Here is a 20,658-nt window from a genome sequence, read left to right as displayed (position 1 = left end):
CAGAGGTCCTGACCTCCTTAGACATCGCGGGAAGCTTACAGATGCAAACTCTGAGAAAATGCATGTCCCTTGTGGCCTCAAGGTGGTGTCACATCTGGCTGTGCTCTGGGCTGACTCCTGGTTCTGTGCTCAGGGGACACTCCTAGCAGTACTCAGGGATTAAACCTGGGTGAGCCGTGCACCAGGCCAGCACGTTAACCCCTGTGCTCTATGTCCAGCCCAGTAGATTTCACTCCTGTGAGCAGATTCTGTTCCTGACCCATTTTGACATTATCTGGTCCAGAGAAGAAGTTGTTCAACAGACCTGGCAGCCTGTGTCGTGGCAAGATATTTGCAGCCGTTCTAATCACACAGGATCTTTTTCATGTTGCTTGGAAGCTTCTTGCCTCATTAAGTGGCGTTTCGGCTTCAAAGGCGGGGGTGGTTCTCCTTGTGGGATGGTGGATTCTGTTTACCTGGGAAGTGTGTGCAGAGTTTACGAGGTGCAGTGATTCATGACTCGGCACAAGGGCCGTAAACACAGGGTGGACGCCAACCCCTTCCTGGGTCATGGTCCATATTTAGCTGCCTGGCGTTTTGCTCCCGCTGCCCCTTCCAAGGACTCCCTGCCCATGGTCATGGGCACCAGCCCGTGGTGCTGGGAGGGCCGGGAGCAGTGAGATGACATGGAGGAAAGACAACCGTGTCTTGTCATCATTCGGATGCCCGGGCCATGATGACACAGGACAGAGAGAGCCCAGGAAGCTCGTGGCCCCAGATCGGAGGAACGACGAGGGTTCTCTGGGGCTGGGGCTGGGGCTTGGTGGTGGAGCGCTCGCCGGGCATGTGAGGGGCCCTGGGTTTGCCCCCCAGCACTGTCGGCCAATGCACTAAACTGTAGTTATCACTTGAGAACAAAGAATAAAGAATTCTAACGGGGCTCAGGGGAAGCAGCCCCAACCTCTGCCACTTGGCATATGAAAGTTACTATTTTATCCGAGATATTTTTTTTTATTGAATCACTGTCAGAGAGCCCTTACAAGGTCGTTCATGATTAGGTTTCAGTCGTACCGTGTTCCAACACCCATCCCTCCACCAGTGTACGTTTCCCAGCACCAGGACCCCCAATTTCCCTTCCATTCCCCCCCCCAGCCCCCCTACTCCAGTCTGCCTCTCTGGCAGGCACTTCCTCCTGCCCTCCCTCTCTCTCTCTCTTTCTCTCTGTCTCTGTCTCTGCTTCACTCTATCTCTGTCTATCTCTGTCTCTCTAGGTCTCTCTGTTTCTCTCTGTCTCTCTCTGTCTCTCTGTCTCTGTCTCTGTCTCTGTTTCTCTCTGTCTCTGTGTCTCTGTCTCTGTCTCTGTTTCTGTTTCTCTCTGTCTGTCTCTGTCTCTGTCTCTCTCTGTCTCTGTCTCTCACCTTGTGGTTTGCAATACAGATCCTGAGAAGTTGTCATGTATACCGGTAACGTTAATATTTTAAACTAAAGTCAGAGAGCATTCAGCAGGTTGAGCGTATTCTCCGCAAGCAAGGAGGCTCCAGTTCAATTCCATGGTTTCTGAGAACCACGGGGAATGGCTCCAAGCAGAGCCAGGAGAATCTCCAAACACCACTGCGGATGGCAAAAGCATTAAAATTTTTAAAAAAAAATTAAAAATTGATTCAAGTGAAGCAGCCAGTGCAAGAAGAACTCTAGAGCCCACTGTTGTCTCCCCTCCACCCCGCCCCAGGGAGTGTGTGGGCCCCTCCCGGCCTCCCCCCTCCCTGCCCCAGGGCATCAAGAGAGGCTTTTTTCCAGAAGTTTTCGGTCTGTAACTCTGTGTGAAAACCTGGATTTCCAGCCCGTCACTAGGCCATCCCTCAGCCAAACTTGCCTCCTATGTGCGGGGGTTGGGAGGACTCTGATGTTACACTGGCTTTGCTCCTGGGGCTCTGTCGTATGTCCATTGAGTGACCACACCTGCCAGAGAGCCGGGAGGAGATAGATTTCCCTCCCCGTGTGGGGCTTCTGCCTGGCTGCAGTGCAGGTGTACAGGCCACGGCCAGCGTGGGGCTGGGCCCCGGACACGAGCTTCAGGGGGTGACACTCCTATGACCCATGGGGTCCCCCCGGGGGGCACACAACACAGAGTCTTTTGCTGTCCTAAATTTAGAGTGTCCAGGGAAACTGGGCATCAGGTCCGAGGGATCAGGTCTCTGGGGAAGACCCTTGATGAGTTCTCTGGTTTTCCGTCCATCCCCTTCCTTCCGGAAAGATCCTTCTCGACTCTCCTCTGCATCTCGCTTAGAAAGAAGGAAAGCAGAAGAATGCAGGTCTCGGCCCCAGAAGCCCTTCCTGAGCTGGGAATCACTTTCACGGATTCCCACCTGCACACATATACGCTAGGACACATTCACACACGTGCACACACGCGCACACACACATGCATACGCTCACACATACACACACACACATGCATACGCTCACACATACACACACACACACACTCCCGTATTCACACACTCACACACACACAGAGCCGAACACACAGGCACACCCTCATACACACCATCCCCTTCAGTGTGTCCCTCCGCCCCACGTGGTGTGAGACAGCCTGGCGCTCCCTCCAGCCTCCTCCTTCCCCCTGAGCTCTGCCGCGGGCTGACCAACCCTCCGTGAGCGGAAACTCGGCGTCTACCATGTGGAGTCTGCCCTGTGGCTGCTGCCCTGCCTGCCTTGAGGAGTCCCAAACAGGCTGCTGCTTATTTCTACCCGCCGTGAATATCAGGAAGCAAAACACAGAAGTGACACAGAACACAAGCAAGTGGCACGGGCAGGGGGGGGGGTGGTGTATGGCCCACACGACTGAGAAGAAAACCACTCTGCCTCTCCCAGGGAATCTTTTAGATCCAGGAGAGCTGGACGCCCACGGACAGACGCCCCCACCCCCCGCCCCTGGGCAGCTGAGGCCTCTGGGGGCTCTCGGGGTGGGGGGGGGTGAGAAGCAGGGGCAGGAGCAGGAAGCCCCAGATCCCAGCATCCAGCGGTTTCCCAAGCATTGCCAGCGGTTACTTTCAAGCACAGAGCTAGGAGTGGCCCCTGAGCACTGTAGACACGGCCCTGGGACAAACAGAATGAAATAAGGGCATGTGGCCTTTGCATTGCGTGCTCGGGCTGCTGTGTGCAGGGAAGGTCCCCCAGGGTGACCTTGGAAGCCCATCCTGCCGGTTTCGGGTCAGAGATGACATGGGCCAGCCCAGAGCCGAACTCCAAGCAGAACCTCCTGAAGCACAGACGTTCATCAAGTTCCCAAAGGTCTGGGCCGGGTGACGGGCCACGCTCTTTTGGGGCTTGGATCTCAGCAGCCCCTTCAGGGACACTGAGGGTGGACCCCAAATCTGGACTGACTCGGTCATGTGATAAAATTCAGCTTTGCTGGGGCCGGAGCAATAGCACAGCGGGTAGGGAGTTTGCCTTGCACGCGGCCGACCCGGGTTCAATCCCCGGCATCCCATATGGTCCCTCAAGCATATGGTCCCCCAAGCACTGCCAGGAGTAGTCCTGAGCGCAAAGACAGGAGTAACCCCTGAGCATCGCTGGGTGTGACCCAAAAAGAAAAAAAAAATCAGCTTTGCTGCTGCCAAAGCCAGACTCAAGCTTCTGTGTCAAGTAGCACCAAGGCGCTCTGCTACACAGCAGCTCCGGTGTAACCGAGACGGGTCAGAACAAGCATCCACTACCAGCGCCAAGGCCGGTAAGGGCATGGCCCAGCTCTGGGAAAGGACAGGGTCCATTCTGCTTTGCTTCCGGGGTGCGAGGGGTGTGGGTTCCATCCAGCAGTGCTCAGGGTTCACTCCTGTCTCTGTGCTCAGGGATCACTCCTGGTGGAGTTCAGAGGCCCCTCTGAGAAGCCAGGGATGGAGCTAAAGGCAGCTGCATGTTAGCAAGGATCTTTTCTTTTAATTATTATTTTTCTTTTTTTTCAATTTTTGTTTGCTTTTTTTTGGGGGGGGCGTCACACCCAGGGATGCACAGGGGTCACTGCTGGCTCTGCACTCAGGAATTACCCCTGGCGATGCTCAGGGGACTATATGGGATGCTGGGAATCGAACCCGGGTCGGCCGAGTGCAAGGCAAATGCCCTACCCGCTGTGCTATCACTTCAGCCCCTAATTATTATTTTTCTTAATTGAATCACTGTGAGATACAGTTACAAGGTTTCATGTTTGAGTTTCAGTCATATAGTGATCAAACACCCATCCCTCCACCAGGGCGCATTCCCCACCACCCATGTACCCAGTATCCCCCCCCTTCCAACCCTCCCCCTGCCTCCATGGCAGACAATCCCCCCCATACTCTCTCTCTCTCTCTCTCTCTCTCTACTTGTAGGCATTATGGTTTGCAATACAGATACTGAGAGGTTCTCACATTTGGTCCTTTATCTACTTTCAGCACACATCTCCCATCCCAAATGATCCCTCCAACCATCACTGACTTAGTGATCCCTTCTCTATCCCAGCTGCTTCTTCTCCTCAGCTCATGAGACAGGCTTCCAGCTATGGAGCAATATTCCTGGCCCTTGTGTCTACTGTCCTTGGATGTCAGTCTCATATTATGTTATTTTCTGTTCCACAAATGAGTGCAGTCCTTCTATGTCTGTCCCCTTCTTTCTGACTCATTTTACTTAGCATGATACTCTCCATGTTGATCCACTTATAAGCAAATTTCATGACTTCATCTCTGCTAACAGCTGCATAGTATTCCATTGCGTAGATGTACCAAAGTTTCTTTAACCAGTCGTCTGTTCTTGGGCACTCGGGTTGTTTCCAGATCCTGGCTATCATGAACAGTGCTAGGCAAGGATCTTATACCCACCATCACCCACATACTATCACTCAGGGCCCCAGATTCCACTCTGGCCTTGACGCTGAATCTCACTTTTTAGCTCCTGCAGTCAAGGGACACGAACAGTCTTGCCACGGGATGGTCAGGCCCAGACAAGCTCAAAGGCCTGTCTCCTCCTGAGTCTCATCTCCCTCTCCCATGCCCGTCACACCACACATGTGGGCTCCGTGATCGACAGAGTCATGTCACATGCATGCCGGGATGGGAACTCAGCAGAGACTTCCCCGTGCCCTGTTATTTTCTGCACTGAGAGCTTTACTCTGAAATGCCAGAGACTCAGGCACTGAGAAGGGCCATCTTGCATCATGCCACACCGAAAGATGGATCCTCACGGAGGATCTGGCTCCATGAGGCAGGGGGGGTGGGGGGTGGGCAGGAAGGGCTCCGGGCAGATGTCACCACTGAGCCCGTCCTGTCTCCCAAACCCAGGCCCTCCATTAGCCCACAGCGAGTGAGGACGAGGCTGTGCATTTTGGAGGATGAGCCCAACCAGATGGACAGTGCGAGAGAGGCAGGGGACTTGCCCGAGGAGGATGAAACACGGGCCCCTAAAATTGACAGAGGGTGGCGGGAGGGAAACTGGGGACACTGATTGTGGAAAATGTGCACTGGAGGAGGGATGGGTGTTGAAGCATTGCATGACTGAAACCCGACCATGATCAGCCTTGTATCTCACAGTGATTCAATTGTTTTAAAATTTTAATTAAAAAAAATGGTTGCCTTTCCGCAGGCTGAGAGCATTTCCCCAGAGAGAGCGCTTGTCATAGTACGGGGGTGGCCCTCAGGCACGCGGCCCTGGAAGAGCCCCCTGGAGATGACCAGTGACTGAGCCCAGCACCGATGGCCGAAGGCTGGAGGGACCACATCTCTCCTTGCAGCCACTGTGAGGGAACCACCAAACAAGCCACCAAGAGCAGGTGCTGAGAGCTGCGGGGGGCAGCCGGCATCCGAGCCAGAGACCTGCTTGGCAGGGCAGCCCTACCCCCCACTTCTCCTTCCAGAGATACCCCCCATCAACCTTCGGGCCGCATGAAGCTCGGCGAACCCCTGGAGGAAGTGAAGGGGAGGAAGGGAAGGGAAGAGAACGGGGTGGGGGTTGCCAGCTGGTGGGGTCCTTCAGAATGATGGTGGCAGAACCGAGTTGAGGGATAGGATGCCAAGTGGGCACCAGAGGGTTAGTGGAGGTGTCAGGAAACCCCGGACTCCGTAAGTGACATCGGGATTGATACAGCGGGAGCCGCTTTCGCGCTAATAGCACGGAGCCCTTCAACCAGATGTGGACTCACTCGCCCCCGCCTTTGACACAGCCCTTCTCTTTCCTGTGCACGCCACACTCCTCCTTCTATCTGTGCTTGGTTTGTCACGCCCAGCAAACCTAGCTTACTCCTAGCTCGGTGCTCGGGGATCACTCCTGGCGGGTTTCCAGGGTCCCAAATTGTGCCAGAGATCAAACCCAGGGCGGCCGCACGCAAGGCCAGCGCTGGCGGCTTTGCTGCCTCTACACTCCACCAGCTCTATTTTTATATTCCTATTTTTACTCGTGGAACAGGGAAAAGGACTCCGTCCGAGAGGCGTGGGACTTATAACGGTCCAATTACGTGACTTTCCAAAGAGAGTGACATTTAGTGACATTCAACTGCCAGTGACACCCAGGAGCTTATATTCCCCAGCAGCCTGAAAGAAACGGAGAGCGGGGCAACCAGAAGCTCTTCCGGGCTGGGACACTTGTCCTTAGTTTACCCTTCCCCCAAACGGCGAGCTCCCACCCGGCTGGCATCTGCAGGTGAGGAGCAGAGGGCCTCGGCATCTCAAACCCAGCCTGGCGACTTTCCCGCCCAAGCCCCCTCTCAGCCCAGACCCCGGTGCCTCTTTGGGGTTTTGTTTTTGTTTTGTTTTGTTTGGGGCCACACCCCGCCCTGCTCAGGGCTTACTCCTGGCTCTGTGCTCAGGAATCTCTCCTGGCAGGCTCAAGGGACCAAGTGGGTGCTGGGGGGTCAAACCTGGATGGCCACGTACAAGGCAAACATCGTGCCCGCTGTTTGGTGCCCGTGGCCTTCTTTATATCCTGCGTAGGAGAGAGCCCACTCCTGGCTGATGTCACGCATCACAGCACCCTCCGGCTCCGTCCATGCTGCAGCAAGTCACGTGACTTCGTCGACTATATGGACAGTGCTTGGAAGACTCACATCCACCACCGTCCAAGCAGCTGGTGACCGCAAAGCTCTTTCTCAATGGTGGTGGAACTGCACCTTCCCGACTACTCCCTAAGGGTTATCTTCTCCTGGGGGGGGGGGGGCGAGGGAGCTCCCAGGGGTGATTCTCAGCCAACTGGGCTTCCGGTTCAATGTGAGGATCTGCTCAGAGCTTCCGAGGGGTGGGATGGGGTAGGGTGCTAAGGCTCTCAAGACAGGATGGGAACATTCTTCTTTTTTTTTAATTGAATAAACATAAGATACAGTTCTAAAGCTCTTGTGATCATGTTTCAGTCATACAGTGTTCCAACACCCGCCCCTCCACTACCACCAATATCCCCAGTGTACCTCCTGCCATTCACACACACACACACACACACACACACACACACACACACACACACACAGCCTGTCTCTATGGCAGGCACTTTTCTTCCCTCCCTCCCTCCCTCTCTCTCTCTCCCCCTCTCTCTCTCTCCCTCTTTCCCTCTCTCTCTCCCCTCTCTCTCCCTCTCTCTCTCCCTCTTTCCCTCTCTCTCTCCCCTCTCTCTCTCCCTCTCTCTCTCCTCCCTCCCTCCCTCTCTCTCCCTCTTTCCCTCCCCCTCTCCCTCCACATTATGGTGTGCAATACGGGTCCTGAGAGGCCTTCCTGCCTGGTCCTTCTCCCACTGTCAGCACACATCTCCCATCCGGAGCGACCCCCACCCAGCCATCTTTGTCGTAGTGGTCCTTCCCGGTCCCAGCAGCCCTCCCGCCCAGCCCCTGAGGCAGGCTTCCCTCCACCCGTGAACCGCTCGTCCTGGCCCTTGTCTCTGCCGTCCTGGGGTGTCAGTGTCGTGACGGGAACATTCTCGATGAGGCAGCTCACAGACCAAGCCACCCGGCCGCCCTCGCCAGTCTACGGGCAGCTGCACCCGCCAGGTCGCCCAGCCTTACTCAGGCCCCAGCTCTTCCCGGGGGTAGCCCGCCCTAGGGGGGCCCCAGCCCTGCCCGGCACACAGGCTGCCCGGCCTAAGCTCAGGCAGGGCTGCTTCCTCAGACCCCCTAGCTCCGGGCCCGTGGGTGGTACCCGGTACTCGGGTCTGCCTGGCTGTGGGGCACAGGCTACGGAAGAGCAGGGTCTCCTGGGAGCTGGGAAACAGTGTCGAGTCGTGCAGCAAAACGGGCCGGGCCGGAACCACTGGGGGTGCCTTCCTGCCCGTCTGAGTCCAGGCACCAATTAAAGTAGGGCATGCAAGGGCACAGTCAGGGGGACCCCCACCCCATGCTCAGAGGGAGGGGTTGCACAGGCCTTCAACTTCCCCTGCTGCCAAGAGTGCCCCCGACAGCCGGCCTTCCCCGGCCCCCTGCCCAGCTGGCCCCTGGACTGGGCACTTTGGGGAGGTTTCAAGGTTTCTCCTAGAAAAAGAGGCTGGGGGCGGGGAGGGAGGGCGGGAGGCGGCCCTCACCCTGAGCACTTCTCTGTGAGGTTGCACTGCCCCCCCGGCCTCCCAATTCTTTGCCTCAGGATTTGAGAGAACAGAGAGCCTGGTTTTTGAAGGCTTGGGAGGCAAAAAGGACTTAAAATAGCTGGTTGCTATTTTTATGTTGATCACATGTTGTCATAGTAATAGCTTCGGGGGGAAGTAACTTGTAGGATCGATTTGGCCGCTCCGGCTTACCTTAACGACAGGCTGATCATGAAGGGCTAAATATTGGAACCGGAGCACCTTCATACGATGCCAGCCTGGCTCCAGAGTGAGTCCAGTCTTCTAGGGCAAATGGTGAGCTGGTCTTTAAACTATGCACCCCCATGGGGCTGGAGCAATCGCACAGCGGGGAGGGCATTTGCCTGGCACACGGCCGACCCAGGTTCAATTCCCAGCATCCCATAGGGTCCCCTGAGCACCACCAGGAGTAATTCCTGAGTGCATGAGCCAGGAGTAACCCTTGTACATCGCCAGATGTGACCCAAAAAGAAAAAAAAAAAGAAAGCGAGAGAGAATAAACTATGCACGCACGCCCACCACCCACCTTGCCAGGGACTTGGGGCCTCCGTGCTCTCCTGCCCCTGCACTCTTCCCCGCTGAGCTAACACAGAAGGGGGCCACGGGGTCCAGCAGGATAGTACAGAGGGTAAGTAAGGCACCTGCCTTGCATGAGGCCCTTCGGGATTCAACCCCTGGCACCCCATGGGGTCCCCTGAGCCCCGCAGGGAGTGATTCCTGAGCCCAGAGCCAGGAGTAAGCCCACTGCTAGATGTGATTCCAAAACAAAGAAGCCAACAAAAAGTGGAACTCAATTCTGCCAAGTGTCTGAGCACGACCTTGGGGTGACTTTATCAGGGCAAGAAACAAACAGCTGCACAGGAAAGATGGTGGCATTCGGCCTCCCAGGCGACACATCTTAGAAAACTCAGTGCACGCTACAGAGCCAGAGAGGGCCATGTCCATGCTTGGAAGCCTGCCTCATGAGCTGGGGGGAGGGCAGCGGGGATAGAGAAGGGGTCACTAAATCAGTGATGTTTGGAGGGATCGCTCGGGATGGGAGATGTGTGCTGAAAGTAGATAATGGACCAAACGTGATGGCTCTCAGCATCTGTGCTGCAAACCATAATGCCTAAAAGTAGAGAGAGAGAGTATGGGGGGAATTGTCTGCCATGGAGGCAGGGGGAGGGTGGGAAAGGGGGGGATACTGGGGACATGGGTGGTGGGGAATGTGCACTGGTGAAGGGATGGGTGTTCGATCGCTGTATGACTGAAACTCGAACATGAAAGCTTTGTAACTGTATCTCACAGTGATTCAATTAAAAACAAACAAACAAAAAAAAAAACAGAGAGGCATGTGCCAGAAACCAACGAAGCGCCGGTCTCTGTAGGAGTCAGTGCAGGCACCAGGACTTCACCCCCAGCCTCCCCGCGTCCATCCCACCGAACCCCCGGGGACTCCCCTCTATGGAACTGCACAGATCTGGAAGCAAAAGATGATCAAGATAGAAGAAGTTCAGGCGCTGTGGATTTCCTGTCCTCTGTAAGCCAGAAGAGCAGAGGGAGAGGTAAAGGAGGGTGGGCTGGGTGAGGGAGGGGGCCGGGACAGAGAGGTCAGAGACGTGAGAGACACTGAGACGGCCCAGGGGCTCCCGTCCCTGGCTTCAGCCCCTTCTGGGGGGCGGGGGAACAGGCAGCTGTTAGCCGGGGTTCCTGCCTCTTCACTATCGGCTGAGGCGAAGTTCAAATGATTTTCTTTCTTTCGACCAAAGCAACACAGCTCACTGGTAGACCTTCTCGTAGACTTGTTGGGAGAAATGGGAGATGTAGTTATCTGAAAAGCACTTGGCCGCGTCCTAGAGAGGGACACCCCAGAAATGGTCAAAGCAACAGCGAACCCCGACTTCCGCTGTCTCTTGTCTCCAACCTGAGGCAGGAGCCCCACTGCCCGGACCCCTCTCCTCCCTCCGTTTCTTCAAACTCACAGGTAGGGCCGAGTCACCACCGGAAGCCAACAGGACTGAGGAGTCCCGAAAGCTCCTTGCAGTCTTGCCCTGTGGTGGCCCTGAGTGGTCCCTTGTGAGTCACAGGACTTCCCCTCTCAGAGCGGAGAGTGGGGTGGGGGGAAGCAGAGTGACCTGTGGGGGAGACACACAGCGACCCCCCACCCGCTCCCCAGACAACCCCCCATTGTTCAGCTCCGCCCGGATCACAGTGATGGCCGTGACCTTGTATTGGAAGCCAACTCCTTTTAATCATCCGCAGAGAGGGGATCAATAGCTTACAAGTCACGTGTGTCTGGGGCGAGTACCAACTCTGACGCTAATGGTGAGACTTTCGACAATTTGCTTAACCTTTGAGTTTATGCTTCCACCTGCACAATTCAAAGGGAGGAGGCAGCGGTAACAGCAGATTCAAGGCGCTGCTTTGAAGATCAAATGTCATGACAATCTACAAAGCATTGTCTGGCATTGTCTGGCCTGCAGAAAGGCTACAATCGGGGTCCAGGAGAGACAATAGTACAAGGTTAAGTGGCCAGGTTCAGTGAGATAGTCCTGCAGCTAGGCATGTGGCTGACCCTGGTTCAATCCCCAGCACCACATGTGGTCCCCTGAGCCCCTCCGGGCGTGATCCCTGGCCACAAAGCCAGAAGGAAGCCCTGAGCTCTACCAGGTGTGGCCCCAAAAATCAATGAAACTAACCTAAAAAGGGGTTAAGGTCCTTGTTTTGCATGTGGCTGACCTCAGTATAATTCCCAGGGCTACACACAGTCCCCTGAGAGCTGCCAGGAGTGACACCTGAGCCCAGAGCCAAGGGTAAGTGCTGAGTACAGATGGGTGTGCCTCCAAAAACAAAACGAAGATTGCAATCCATATAGATTCCAATCAACATTAGCTAATAATAGTAATAAAGCAAATGTAAAAATCCTAGGACAAATTCTAAAGCAAATTAACCGGGTGATTTAATATGAAACATACGTTGCAAACTTCCTGATCCAGTTCTTGTTTATGACTTGAGACTGTTAACTGTATTATTAACTGGGTACCCATGTGTGTGTGTTAGGGTGTTTATTTGCCTAATGGTTGCCCCAAGGAGGAGGGAATACATTCCATTTTATTTTGTTTTAATGTACGCATAAGTTTCATTCAAGTCAGGCTTATTGAGATAGAATTTACAGAACTTATACATAGAATGCACCCCCAAGTTTTCACGCACCCCCAGCGCTAACATGGTCACAATCACAATCAGAGCACAGAATATTCCCATCACCCCCAAATTCTCTCCATCCCCTGCATTTTGGGTTCGTCCACATCCTCATAGTCACTCGTTCGGTTTGATCTTGGCAATTTTGTGAGTTCTTGTGTCTTCCATGACAGCCTATAAAACCTGTCCCCTGCAGTGGCTGGGAGTCTCTGCGTGGACCCAGGCATCTGGGAGTCACCCATACGGCAGGACTAGTTGGTTCTTCGGAGCAGGCTGGGGGCGGGATGGAGATGAGTCGTCCTCCAGTGATGCTGGAAGATTCTTCTCTGTTCTCAGGGTCACCCTGGCGATTGAACTGGGACTGTCCTTGGGACTGGGGTGATAGTACAGGGGGCTGGGCACTTGCCTGCCACATGGCCAACCCTTGTTTGCTCCCCGGTACCTCATATGGTCTTCTGAGCCCTCCTGGAGTGACCCCAGAGCACAGAGCCAGAGTAAGCCCTGAGCATCCTGCGACTCCCCTCCCCAGCAACACACATACACACACATACACACACACACACACACACACACACACACACACAATGAAAAAGAACTGAGCTTGTCTGTATTCAAGGCAAGTACTTATCCCTGTGCTCTCTCCAGCCCCAGGAATTGGTTCTTTATATTGCTGAGTAAACCATGGTTTTATCACAGTTGATCTATTCATTCCCCCAAATGATGATGACCAGTTGGATCTTTCCAGTTTGCAGTAATTATGAATAAGGCAGCTGTAAACGTTCACATGAGTCCTTTCCTTCCTTCCTTCCTTCTTCCTCCCTCCCTCCCTCCCTCCCTCCCTCTCTCCCTTCCTTCCTTCCTTCCTTCCTTCCTTCCTTCCTTCCTTCCTTCCTTCCTTCCTTCCTTCCTTCCTTCCTTCCTCCCCTCCTCCTTCCTTCCTTCCTTCCTCCTCTCGCTCCCTCCTCCCTCCCTTCTCCCTCCTCCCTCCCTCTCTCCCTCCCTCCCTCCCTTCCTCCTTCCTTCCTTCCTTCCTTCCTTCCTTCCTTCCTTCCTTCCTTCCTTCCTTCCTTCCTTCCTTCCTTCCTTCCTCCCTTCTTTCCTTCCTTCCTTTTTTAAATTTTTGTGGATATATGTTTTTGTTTCTATTGGCTAAATACCAAACACCTTAGTGGGATTGTCACATTGTTCGTGGGATATCTATTTATGTTTCTATGGAACTGCCAGACGTTCCCAAGCAAAACTACCATGTCCCACCTCAGCACCGTCCAGATCTCAATGGCTCTCACCAGCATGCAACAATGTTTGCTGTTTGGCTTTAAAAATAATTGTAGTTGTCCTTTGAAGTTTTAAGTGTTTTTAATAAGCATTTACCAACAAGCAAGGAGATTCAGGTTCTTACTTATTTGGAGTCTTTATCTTTGGTGAAACACCTTCTCAATATGTTGTGCATTGTTTATTGGAAGTCTACGCATGACCGTTTGGGAGGAGAAGGGGGCATGGGTCACACCCACCTGTGTCCAGGGCTCACTCCCAGCGGTGCTTGGGGCACCACGTGTAGTGCCAGGGATCAAAACAGGGAGGCTGCATACAAGACACGCACATTATCCCCTGTACTATCTCCCCAGCCCTGCAGTTCTTTATGTTTTGAGAGGTCTCATATAAATACCGATATATAAATAAATGTATATACACATATACTTTTCTGGATACAAGCTCTTTTTTACATATAATTATATTTTATAAATATTTTTCCAATATCTGGCTACTCTTTAATTTTCTTAACACTAACTTTTTAAAAGCAGAAGGTTCAAATTATGAAGTCCAAGTCATAATTTTTTTTTTGTGCAAGGCGTTGGATGAGTATCCAAGAAATCATTCCCTAAAGATTTTCTCTAATGTCTAGAAGTGCTGTGGTTATTTCATGAAATTTACGATCTCTTCTGAGTTAATTTGTATAACCGGCATGAAGCGTGGCTCCGGGGTCATTATTTTGCATATGGATGTTCCAGTTGTCCCAGAGCCATTTGTGGCATGCAGTATTTCTCCCCTTAACCACATCGGCATCTTTATGAAAAATCAATTGACCGTCGAGGGAAGGCCTTATTTCTGACTCTTTAGTCTATGCCGGTGGATCTATCTGTCTGTTTTGCCAGAAACACAGGGAGATGATTCCTGTTACCTTGCAATAAGTCCTAACCTCAGCTAACATGTGCCCAGCAGTTTGGTTCTTGGTTGTCCTAAGATCTGTTTTTCCCTTTACCCGGAGGATTTTCATTGGAATTCTCTTTGTCTATTACTTTGTCTTTGTTTGGGGGGCATACCTGGCAGTGCTCAGAGCGTACTCCTGGCTCTATGCTCAGGGATCACTCCTGGCTGGGCTCAGGGGAATCACACGGGGTGGCAGGGATGGAACCCATGTCAACTACATGTCAACTACATATAAGGACGTGCCCTCCCTGCTGTCCTCTGTTCCAGCCCCAGTGGCATTCTATTTAACCTGTAGACCAGTTTCTGGAGAACTTACATCTTCATCATATTGTGACTTCTGACCCATTAACCCAAAATGCCCTCCCATCGACTTAGATTTTCTTAGACTCCCCGTTCTGTAGTTTTCAACACATAAGCTTACTCTAACTGTTAGACTTGTTTTTAAGTGTTTCTTGGGTTTTATGGGGGAGTTTTTGTGTTTTATTTGGGGGGCATCGCTGCTAGTATTCAGGGGCTACTCCCAGCTCCAGGCTGAGGGGTTGATCTTGCCACTGTCTGGGGACCGTGTGGGGCCAGGGACCAAGCGTGGGCCTTGGGCACGCAAAGCATGTTGAGTGCTCCCGCAGTCTGCTGCTGCCTCGTTGCTCCCTCGTGCATTCGAAATAACTTTTTACCTTTGCTGCTTCCAAGTCCTCACTAGAGAAAAGATAAATGAATTGATGAACGTATGCGGGAGTTGTGTCCTAGGGCCTTGTCAAGTCCACACAACTAGTTTTCACAGCTTTCTTAAAGAATCTCAACCGTTTTCTGTGTAAATGATCTCATTTTTTTTGGTAAATGAAAAAAGTGCAGACTTTTCTATTCAACATGTACGCCTTTAAATTTTATTTTATTTTATTAAAAAAATTTTATTAGCGAATCACTGTGATGTACAGTTACAAACTTATGAACTTTTGTGTTTGCATTTCACTCATACAGTGATCGTTTACCCATCTCTCCACCAGTGCCCATTCTCCTCCACCAATGATCCCAGTATCCCTCTCATCACTCTCACCCCATCCTTCACCACCCCACCCTGCCTCTGTGGCAGGGCATTCCCTTTTGTTCTCTCTCCTTTTGGGTGTTGTAGTTTGCAATAGAGGTATTGAGTGGAATCATGTTCGGTCTATGGTCTACTTTCAGCTCGCATCTTCCAACCCGAATGGGTCCTCCCAACATCCTCTACTCATGTGCCTTTATGGTGGACTAGGATGTTACCTTGGGTCAGGTGGGCGTGGTGAAGTTAGCATCACTAACTTTGTGTTCGGTCTTTGGATGATCCTGTGAGATTTACTCGGTGCTAGTTTCCCAGTCCCTTATACCATACCCGGCACTCAGATGGGGGTGCGGGGAAAGGAGGAGCGTGGAATGGTTCAAAAGGACGTTAAATAAAGTACAAGGAAATTAAGACGACATTGGATTCATTAACACCTTGGCCAGCCAGTCTAGTGAGTCACGAGTCAAATGTTGTAAATTACAGGACACCATTTCGAAATCAGGAATGTCTATATGTATAAAAATGTGCCAGTGGGTGTGGTGAAGGCACTTACAACACTAGAGCACAAGCTTTGCGTGTGGGGGCTCCGGTGGACCCCAGCACCTCCTAATTGCCCAAGCACCACCAGAAGTGATCCCTGAGCCTATGGAAGCCTGGAGCAGCATGGGCTTGTGACTCAACACCCCTACTATGTGTCCCACACCCCCAAAAAGACTCTGTTGGAGACAGAGGAATTTAGGGTTGCAATTTCGACTTCCTGTGAGGATAACTGTAATTCTTGTTTGATGAATGAACACCTGCTCTAACCTAATTAGTAACACTAAAAAAGGAAAATACGTTTGATTAGAAATGCAGGGACAATGAAAAAAAAAAGAATAGCAGAATCATGCACATGCAAAGATAAAATCACGGCTGGTCTAGCTTTCCTCTAGTAAAATTTTAGTAAAATCTGAGAAGCAAGAAAATCTTTGTGCTGCCATGCATATATTAGCGCATACTCTTGATTTCTATTTTGTATTTTACTTGGTAATAGGAAGAATAATACACTGTTAACTTGGAGCTTAAGCATAAAGATCTTAGGAAAACCCAAATTCAACATCACAGTGGGTTCTGGGGACCAAACCCAGGCAGACCAGGTGCAAAGCCAGTGTCTTCCATACTGTACAATTTCTCTGGCCTCAGGACCTGGCTTTCTTCGCAGATCCTGCCTATCAGCACATAAAGATCATCTTCCTTTTCTCTTCTGGCATGTTTTCAAGCATCTAGATGGTCCCTGAATACACCCCACTAACGAGGCCGGAGCTGAGTGTGAGAGCACTTGCCTTGCCCGTGTGAGGCCCTGACTTCAAGCTCCATACCTCGAAATCTAATGAAAAAAATTTTTTTTCTTTAATTATTCAAGAACTGTAACTCTTGGCAGAATTTAGCTAATTCTTGACACGCTACGGCCCCTGTTCAGTTTCAAGATGAGTAGCCTTGCCGCTCGCCTCCTGTGCTGCCACGTGTGTGAAAACAAGCTGGGTAACTGGCCCAGGCACGTTTGATCAGAGGTGGGGCTGGAAGGACCCAGAGTCGGGAGAGTGACGCTTGGCATTAGTTGGGGGAAGACAACATCTCTTCTTGTCCCCTGAAGACCAGATCCTGGCCGAAACGGTGGCTTCAACAAACAGGTAAGTATTTATATGAATATGATGAAATAGTCACTATTTATATGAATAATGAAATAGTTGGGAAGAACGAGTAGAGAGAGGCTTCTAAAATCTCAGGGCTAGGACGAATGGAGATATTACTGAGACCGCTCGGGAAATTTGACCAACAACGGGATGATGATGATGATGATGATGATGATGATGAATGAATGAAATAGTCTTAGATTAGAGGCGTTGCACCCTCCCTGCACCTCCCCTGGCCCACCTAAGCCCAGATGGAGAACAGCGACACTTGAATTTCTAGTGAATTGTGCCAAAGACCACATACCCACATATCAAAAATCTTTTCTTATATTTTAATTTATAATAAAGCTAACCTATTCTCTAATGGTGCAGACAGGGCTTAGTATTTGTCGGAACTAGACACCAGGGGCCAGAGCGACAGTACAGAAGGTAGGGTGTTTGACTTGCACATGATCAACCCAGGGTCAATCCCCGGCATCCCATAGGGTCCCCCAAGTACCGCCAGGAGTAATTTCTAAGTGCAGAGCCAGGAGTAAGCCCTGAGCATTGCCAGGTGTGATCCCAAAAGAAAACGAACAAACAAACTAGACATCAAGTCTTGGGAGTTGGCTCAAAGGCAGAGCACGTGCCTTGCGAGCATGAACCCCAAGCCCACGGTGAGTCACTGTGGCATTGCAGGGCCACAACTAACGGTGTCATCTCCACGCACCAAGCAAGGTATGTGCGCGTCCCCAAGCTCAAGGTTGTGACCCCAGACAACACAATAACAACAAAAAAGAGGAAAGGGAAGGAAAAGAACATCACTGGGCATCAATAACCAGGACTAAATCTTCCATACAAACTAATTTTGGGGGCTGGAGAGAGAGCACATGGATGCGGGCACTCGCCTTGCCTGTGGCCGAGTCAGGTTCGGTTCCTGTACGATAGGGCAGGATACAGACCCCCTGAGCCTCACCCCCCAGGTGCCCTGGAGACTCCTTAGCCCCAATCCTTGGGCCTGGTTGGCTAAGAATGATCGGAAGCACCCTTCCCTCCTCCTCCTAATTTGGGAGATCACTCCCAATTTTTTTCTGTTAAATAATCTGGTTAGGGGCTGGTGGTTCCTGCTGTTGCCGAACCTGAGTCCCACCTCATCGTCCTTGACCCAGGCCTGGAATCATCATCATCTAGCCACAATCCCCCCCAGCCCCCTGAGCCCTAATGCCCAGTCCTCACATGACACCCAGAAGAGCTCCTTCCAACGGCTCTGGGATTTCTTCCTCCATTCTGGGTTGTTTGACAACTTCCCATTCACTCTCGGCACTTGTATTCTGGAACTATACTTTCAAACCAGGCATCAGTTAAAAGGAGGAAAAGAGAAAAGAGAAAGAGGTCAAAAGCTCTCCCTTTGGAATCCGTGGTCTGCTTTCAACTCTTGGACAGAAAGGCGGGAAAAGTCTGTTCATTCCTTGTTGCCATAGTGTGATTGGAGTCCACAGAGCTTTCAGATCTAAACAGTTGCTCTTGGCCATCATCAAAGATGACACCGCGGAAGCTCTTATTGAAAAATATACTTTGGGGAGATTCCAATAAGAAGGAGGCCGTTTTGTCGGTTCACTGGAATTTCTCCGTGTTCCTCCTCTGGCCCAGGCTTGTCCAGGGACCAACAAAGCAAACTGGACAGGATGAGGGCTTGATTGATTCAGGACCTCATCAACCTACACTCGAGACCAAAGTCAGCTTAATGAGATTGTTCTGAGTCAATTGAGCCCTACCAACAGGATGGATAAACCATAAGGCACTATTTGCTTTAGGAAAAAACTGCTTCCCAGAGAAGTCCTTTAAATAACAAAGCTCCCTTAGTACATTTAAAAATAAGATTCCACTATATTAAACCTCATCTTTCAGGAACTGCTGGAGAGGAGAGTCCTGTACACAAGGACTTCCTGTTTTGCTGGGAAATCGCTTCAATAATACTATTGAACACTTCCAACACAATAAATCACTACCAACATTTTATCATAATTATACGAAATGCAATGTGAGGTCAGAGTAGAGCAAAACAGTAAATCAGTTTGTTCAGATCATGTCATCATCATCATCATCCGTTGATCGTCGATATTCTTGAGTGGTCTCAGTAACGTCTCCATTCGTCCTAGCCCTGAGATTTTAGAAGCCTCTCTTTACTCGTCCTTCCCAACAGTGCCGCATTGGAGGCTCTTTCAGGGTCAGGGGAATGAGACTCATCATTGTTACGGTTTTGACATATGAATACGCCACGGGGAGCTTGCCAGGCTCTCCCATGTGGGCAGGAAACTCTCGGTAGCTTGCCAGACCCTCCCAGAGGGAGAACTAGGCTACAAGATGTCACGCGGCTGCATCTCCACCGCATCACTCTCTTCCGGGAGCTTGGTTTTATAGTCTCTGGATGTTGGCCGTTGATGGAATTACACGGTGCCAAGGGCAGTTTGTGGTTGTGACTGCCTAGCTACTGGAAAATGGAGGATCTGGGCAGAAGAGGCTCAGTCCCGATTCGAGCAGGCTTGGAGGTCTCAGCCCTGGGTCCCGCACACCTGGGTTCCTCTGCCTGTTCCTTCATGCGTGAGGCTCGTCCAAACATGTGGAGAGGGGCCTTGAGCGTGGCTGTGGCTGGGTTCCAGAGGTCTTCGGCTGCTCGGGGCAGGGAGGGAAACTCAACCCACACCCTCTGAGTGGCCCTGGTGAAGACAGCCAGGCGCGGGGACAGGTCATGTAGAATTGAAAATGGTTTCTTAGGGCTGGAGAGATAACACGGTGAGTAATATGTTTGCCTTGCACACAACTGACACAGGTTTGAGGCCCAGAGCCCGACCAGGTGTGATCCTTGAGCATAGAGCCAGGAATAAGCCCTGAGCACCACCATGAGTGGCGCCCAACACCAATAAAAATTAAAAGTAAAATCAATCCATTTTTTTTAAACTATAGGCCACACCTGGTGGTGCTCATGGCTCATTCCTGGTTCTGCACTCAAGAATCTCTCCTTGTGGGGCTCAGGCGACAATACGGGGTGCCAGAGATGAACTGGGTGGGCCACCTGCAAGGCAAATGCCCTCCTCACTGTATTATCATTCCAACCCAGTTTTTTAAAAAATCATGTTTTAAGTGTACGAACATATGAGAAACAAACATCTAATACTTTCAAATAATTATGAAACACTTGAACCCAGTAGTCTGAAATTCAAAGTATGAATAAGTTTTAACAAAGCTAGATGTGACAGGTTTGTTCTTAGGTGGAAAATCACCTAATAAGTCGATTCATTGTGCTTATTCAGCTTTAAAAGATGGAGCTAGTGCAAAATCCTAGTGAAGAGGTAGTGGGACTAGCTGATTTCCTGGACCCTTCCTTCAAATCAGTTTCTGGGGCCGGGTAGACGGCCCCAAAGCACAAGAGTGCACGAATTCTTTGCTTGGGGGGACCAGTCTCATCCCCAGGAGCGCAGGACCTCTGAGCATCAGAAAGAAGGGGAGTGCCCCTCCCGCTCTGAGCACAGAGCCCCGAGTAAACCCGACGCGCCGCTGAGTGTGGCCCTGAAAAATCAAAACCAATTATCTTGCAAAGGGTCACAGCGGACCACTAAGAGAACCCAGGTCTTTGGAAGCGAGGCGACGTCGCGGGGGGTGGGGGGGGTGGGGGGGGACGACCAGCCTGTCACCGCGAGGCCCTTTCTCCTGGAAGAGGTTTCGGGTTGAGGCCAGCAGTGGGCAGAGGCCAGCGCCTTCCCGGGCACCTTCTGCCTGTCTCCGACTGCACCCAGGACGTTGCGGTCACCCATTTCGAGTTTTAGGTTTAAAACGCAAACAAAACGCCCCCAAACTCAGCCCAGCTCCCGTTCGCCCTAGACAGCCCCCTTGAGCATCATTTTCTTCCTTCCTCCCTTGATATTTGAACTTTTCCAAATTTTGGTTTTCTTTTGACTATCTAGAGACCTAGGAGGGAAAACAACAACAACAACAACAACAACCCCACAGCTCAGGGGGCAGCAAAAGCCGCTGGAGGCC

This window comes from Sorex araneus, chromosome 1, assembly GCF_027595985.1.
Source record: "Sorex araneus isolate mSorAra2 chromosome 1, mSorAra2.pri, whole genome shotgun sequence".
Lineage (NCBI taxonomy): Eukaryota > Metazoa > Chordata > Mammalia > Eulipotyphla > Soricidae > Sorex > Sorex araneus.
This window is presented reverse-complemented; position numbering follows the sequence as displayed.